We start from the raw sequence: 5988 nt of genomic DNA, 5'->3' as shown, positions 1-5988 counted from the left end.
ACTGGTGTACAATGACACCCAGGTCTCGTTGCACCTCCCCTTTTCCTAATCGGCCCCCATTCAGATAATAATCAGTTTTCCTGTTCTTGCCACCAAAGTGGATAATCTCACATTTATCCACATTAAATTGCATCTGCCAGAAATTTGCCCACTCACCTAACCTATCCACGTCACCCTGCATCCTCTTAGCATCCTCCTCACAGCTAACACTGCCGCCCAGCTTCGTGTCATCCGCAAACTTGGAGATGCTGCATTTAATTCCCTCCTCTAAATCATTAATATATATTGTAAACAACTGGGGTTCCAGCACTGAGCCTTGCGGTACCCCACTAGTCACTGCCTGCCATTCTGAAAAGGTCCCATTTATTCCCACTCTTTGCTTCCTGTCTGCCAACCAATTCTCTATCCACATCAATACCATACCCCCAATATCATGTGCTTTAAGTTTGCACACTAATCTCCTGTGTGGGACCTTGTCAAAAGCCTTTAGAAAATCCAAATATACCACATCCACTGGCTGTCCCCTATCCACTCTACTAGTTACATCTTCAAAAAACTCTATAAGATTCATCAGACATGATTTTCCTTTCACAAATCCATGCTGATTTTGTCCGATGATTTCACCGCTTTCCAAATGTGCTGTTATCACATCTGAGGTAACTGACTCTAGCATTTTCCCCACCACCGATGTCATGCTAACCGGTCTATAATTCCCTGGTTTCTCTTCCCTTCCTTTTTTAAAAATAAGTGGGATTACATTAGCCACCCTCCAATCCTCAGGAACTAATCCAGAATCTAAAGAATTTTGAAAAATTATCACTAATGCATCCACTCTTTCTTGGGCTGCTTCCTTAAACACTCTGGGATGCAGACCATCTGGCCCTGGGGATTTATCTGCCTTTAATCCCTTCAATTTACCTAACACCACTTCCCTACTAACATGTATTTCCCTCAGTTCCTCCATCTCACTAGACCCTCGATCCCTTACTATTTCCGGAAGATTATTTATGTCCTCCTTAGTCAAGACAGAACCAAAGTAGTTATTCAATTGGTCTGCCATGTCCTTGTTCCCTATGATCAATTCACATGTTTCTGACTGTATGGGACCTACATTTGTCTTAACCAATCTTTTTCTTTTCACATATCTATAAAAGCTTTTACAGTCAGTTTTTATGTTCCCTGCCAGCTTTCTCTCATAATCTTTTTTCCCTTTCCTAATTAAACCCTTTGTCCTCCTCTGCTGGTCTCTGAATTTCTCCCAGTCCTCAGGTGTACCACTTTTTTTTTGCTAATTTATATGTTTCTTCTTTGGACTTGATACTATCCCTAATTTCCCTTGTCAGCCACGGGTGCACTACCTTCCCTGGGTTATTCTTTTGCCAAACTGGGATGAACAATTGCTGTAGTTCATCCATGCAATTTTTAAATGCTTGCCATTGCATATCCGCTGTCAACCCTTTAAGTATCATTTGCCAGTCTATCTTAGCTAATTCACGCCTCATACCTTCAAAGTTACCCATCTTTAAGTTCAGAACCTTTGTTTCTGAATTAACTCTGTCACTCTCCATCTTAATGAAGAATTCCACCATATTATGGTCACTCTGACCCAAGGGGCCTCGCACGACAAGATTGCTAACTAACCCTTTCTCATTGCTCAATACCCAATCTAGTACAACCTGCTCTCTAGTTGGTTCATCGACATGTTGAGTCAGAAAACCATCCCACATACAAGCTGAATAAACCTGGGGGTCCGACCCAGTGTATCGTCTGACATGGTGGAAATCCAGGGAAGAAATTGCTGGGTCGTTGGCTGTGATATTTCAAACACTGAACACAGAACAGTACAGCACAGGTACAGGCCATTCTGCCCACGCTGTCTGTGCTGACCATGATGTAATCATATTTGCCCACAAATGATCCAAACCCTCCATTCCCTGTCTGTTCACTTCCTGTTTAAATGTCTGTTAAACATCACGATCGTATCTGATTCCACCACTCCCCATCCCAGCCGTGCATTCCAGGGAGATACCACTCATTGTGTCCAAAAACATGCCTTGAACATCCCGGTTCAACTTTCATGATCTTACTTTAAAGCTTTACCCTTGACGGGAGATCACACTAAGTGAGACTGTCTCATAATTAGAAGAGGTGTTCTCACTGGTACAGACACAGCCTCACTGGTACAGACGCAGTCTCACTGGTACAGACGCAGTCTCACTGGGTATTGACAGGGTAGAGGCAGGAATGATGTTTCCCCTGGATGGGGTGTGGAGCCAGGGGTCACAGACTCACAATCAGAGGTCGCCTCAGCAGGACTGAGATGTGGAAAACTTCCTCGCCCAGTGTGTGGTGGAATTCTCTACAAAAGATTTCTGGACTTAAGGGAACAGCGATGATGGGATGGTGCAGGAAATTGACACTGAGGTCAATGATCAGCCATGATCTGAGTGAAGGGCAGAGCAGGAGTAAGGGGCCGAATGGCCACAACTGCTCCTGTTTCTCAATTTCTTGAAACACAAATTGATCTTTGTGTCTTTTAATGTTTTGGTCTTCAGTCTGTCGGATTACACAGGGAACGGTAACCAATGCACTCTGTGTAGAGCATCCTCTGTACCCCGTGTTGACTGTATTCACTCCACTGTCCCCAGTGTTTGTAACAGGATGCAGAGTTTGTTGTGTTCATTGTTTTTGTATCCAGTGAGAAACACGTCTGTGTAAGCACCCGGGACACTTTACTGCATTTACACAGCGACTGTACCTAAATACCAGTTGTTGTTTTTCAGTGCTGTGTCCACAACAGCTGAACACAGAACAGGAACAGGTCATTCGGCCCACAAGTCTGTGCTGATCATTGTGCCAATTCAATCTCATCCCATCTGCCTGTACATGGTCCACAAGCCTCCATTCCCTGTCTGTTCATGTGTCTTTCTAAATGTCACTGAAATGTTGCTGTTGTATCTGTTTCCACCACCTCCTGTGACAGCACGTTACAGGCACCGACCACCCTCTGTGTAAAAACAAACTTGCCTCAATAAGCTCATTTAAACCTCTTTACCTTTACTCCCTGGGGGAAATTGACATTCCCACGCTGAGGATGAAGAGACTCCGACTGTCTATCATGTCTGTGTCAGTTGCTGACTGTTTCCTCGACAGCTGCTGAAGCACCGTGTTCCCAGACTTCTGTACCCTGTGATCCGCTCAGTGTGTGGGGACCCCTCCCTGGTGAGGAGAGGGGGTGTGGACTGGACCAAGACTGTTTCCTCGACCGCTGCTGAAGGACCGTGTACCCTGTACCCTGTACCCTGTGATCCGCTCAGTGTGTGAGGACCCCTCCCTGGTGAGGAGAGGGGGTGTGGACTGGACCAATACTGCTGCAGCGTGTCAAACAACGTCTGCAGAGGCAAAGGGATGGCGGAGATTCACGGTGCACGATTGCCACCTGCTGCTCGAAGCCGGTACTGTAGGGAGAACTGAGCGTCAAGGTTAAATTTATCGTATATAGTGTCTTGAGATTCATTTTCCTTCAGGAAAAAACGATACAATGGACTTTATGAAAAAACTATGCTTGAACAAAGACAGGCAAACAACCAATGTGTAAAAGATGACAAATCGCGCAAACAATAACAATAAAAATACAAATATCACAGAACATGAGATGTAGAGTCTTTGAATGCGAGTCTCTAGGTTGTGGAGACAGGTCAGTGTTGTTGTGAACAGATATCCACGCTGGTTCACTAACCTGATTGTTGTAGTGTAATAACTACCTGAAATATGACTTGTGGATCGGTGGGTTAATTGGAAACCGTGTATTGTTCCTTGTGTGTCTCTCTGGTAGAATCTAGAGAGAGTTAATGAGATCACAGACAGTATTTTAAAAAGAATCTCCCAGTGTATTAATGTCGAATTAATGTAAATAGAAACTCCCAAGTCCCTCTGCACAACAGCATGCTGCAATCTTTCAAAATTTTAATAATAATAATAATAATAATAATAATAATAATAATAATAATAATAATAATCTGCTCTTCTATTATTCCTTCCAAAGTGGATGATCCCACATTTACCAACATTGTATTCCATCTGCCAGAGCTTGGTCCACTCACTTAACCTATCTATATCCCTCCGCAGACTCTCCACCTCCTCTGTTCAAATTGCTTTTCCACTCAGTTTAATGTCATCAGCAAATTTTGACAGGCATACATCAGGACTTTGCATTGAGGGATGCCCCAAAGCGCAGTGACCAGGTGGTGTGTGACGGGCATACATCAGGACTTTGCGTTGAGGAATGCCCCAAAGCGCAGTGTCCTGGTGGTGTGTGACGGGCATACATCAGGACTTTGCATTGAGGGATGCCCCAAAGCGCAGTGTCCTGGTGGTGTGTGACCTCAGGCTCCTGTACATCTTTCCCACAGCAGCCTTTGCCTCAGAACGTCAAGACTCAGTTTATATCCTGACATAGGTTGCTGTTTATGTGGAGTTTGCACGTCCACCATGTGACCACCTGTGTATCCCTGGACGCTTGACTTTTTTCCCCACTCCGCAAAGACACGTGGGTTGTTGTCAGAGAAACTAATCCATTCACATAAACACTCTAGACAGTCAGAGATAATAGAGACACGATATCGTGTGGGGGCCTGATCCTCTAACATTGGGATCCCCACCTGCGAAGACCAAGACAAGCACACCTCTATCTATACAGAAAGACGAGGCACATTAGGCGCGAACAGTTCTACAAACATCTCTGATGTTTAGTTCTAACTCACTGTCGCACACATACATCTGTTATCGTGCATAGATTGACTTGTCTCCGCAGCCTTGCCTGTCCCGTTTTCAGAACCCAGCTAAGGAATTTATTACATAGGAAAAGCTTCATTAAATCCTTAGATACTGTAAGTCATTTAAATATTGCTAATTAAGTGAAGGCACAGGGTGTTAACAATTAAAGTATTTTAACCCTTTATTCAAAATCTTCTTCCACAATTGTTGATTTCTTTGGACGCCATTGATTATAGCTTGATTGTGTGGCAGAATCTTGTCGGAGTTGATGAGAATGCAGGAGGACTCTTCTTAACAAAATCTCTATTGTTAATAATGTAGATGGACAGTTGATAATACTGGCTGTTAGCAGAGACTCAAGCGTTAACAGCCATCTGCTGTAAGGCATGGTCAGACCACACTGACAGTAGGCTCGGTAATATTGAGTCCCTTGTCTAAGAAGGGTTTTGTTGGCACTGGAGAGAGTCCAGAGGATGTTCACGAGAATGCTTCCAGCTATGAAAGAGTTAAGGCATGAGTAGTGTTTTTATAGCTCTGGGCCTGTGTTCAATGGAGCTTCGAAGAATGTTGCGGGACTTCATTGAAATTGAATATTGAAAGGCCTAGATAGTGTGGAGTGGTGAAGAGAAGAAGTGTGTGTGTGTGTGTGTGTGTGTGTGTGTGTGTGTGTGTGTGTGTGTGTGTGTGTGTGTGTGTGTGTGTGAGTGTGTGTGTGTGTGTGTGCGTGCGTGCGTGTGTGTGTGTGTGTGTGTGTGTGTGTGTGTGTGTGAGCCCGTGCGCACGCGTGGGGGGTAGTGGTGGCGTGCAGAAGTTATGTAGTTCTGGAGCCAGAGACACGTTCCTGTAGTACAGAGATGAAGAATTTCTTCAGCTAGGTGGTGGAGAATCTGTGGAATTCATTGCCACAGTCGATAAGTTCCTGATTAGCAAGGACATCAAAGGGCACAGAGAGAAGACGGAAGAATGGGGTTGAGAGGGAAAACAAGCCATGATCGTGTTTGTCGAAACACCTCATTCTGTTCCAGCGTACTTTCGATTGCCAAGAAATCTTGTTGGTCTCCTTCGTACTGATTTATGCCACAAGTTTATTGACTTTGTGTTGAATACTACGGACATTCAAATAAAGTACCCTTACACTAATTGAGCTTTATAACTCCTGTAATCTTCTCTTTTCCACTTGACTTTCCTTCGCTCCACTCTTACTTTTTTATT

Source organism: Hypanus sabinus, assembly GCF_030144855.1.
Source record: "Hypanus sabinus isolate sHypSab1 chromosome 5 unlocalized genomic scaffold, sHypSab1.hap1 SUPER_5_unloc_4, whole genome shotgun sequence".
Classification (NCBI taxonomy): Eukaryota; Metazoa; Chordata; class Chondrichthyes; order Myliobatiformes; family Dasyatidae; genus Hypanus; species Hypanus sabinus.
Note: the sequence above shows the minus strand (reverse complement) of the source record.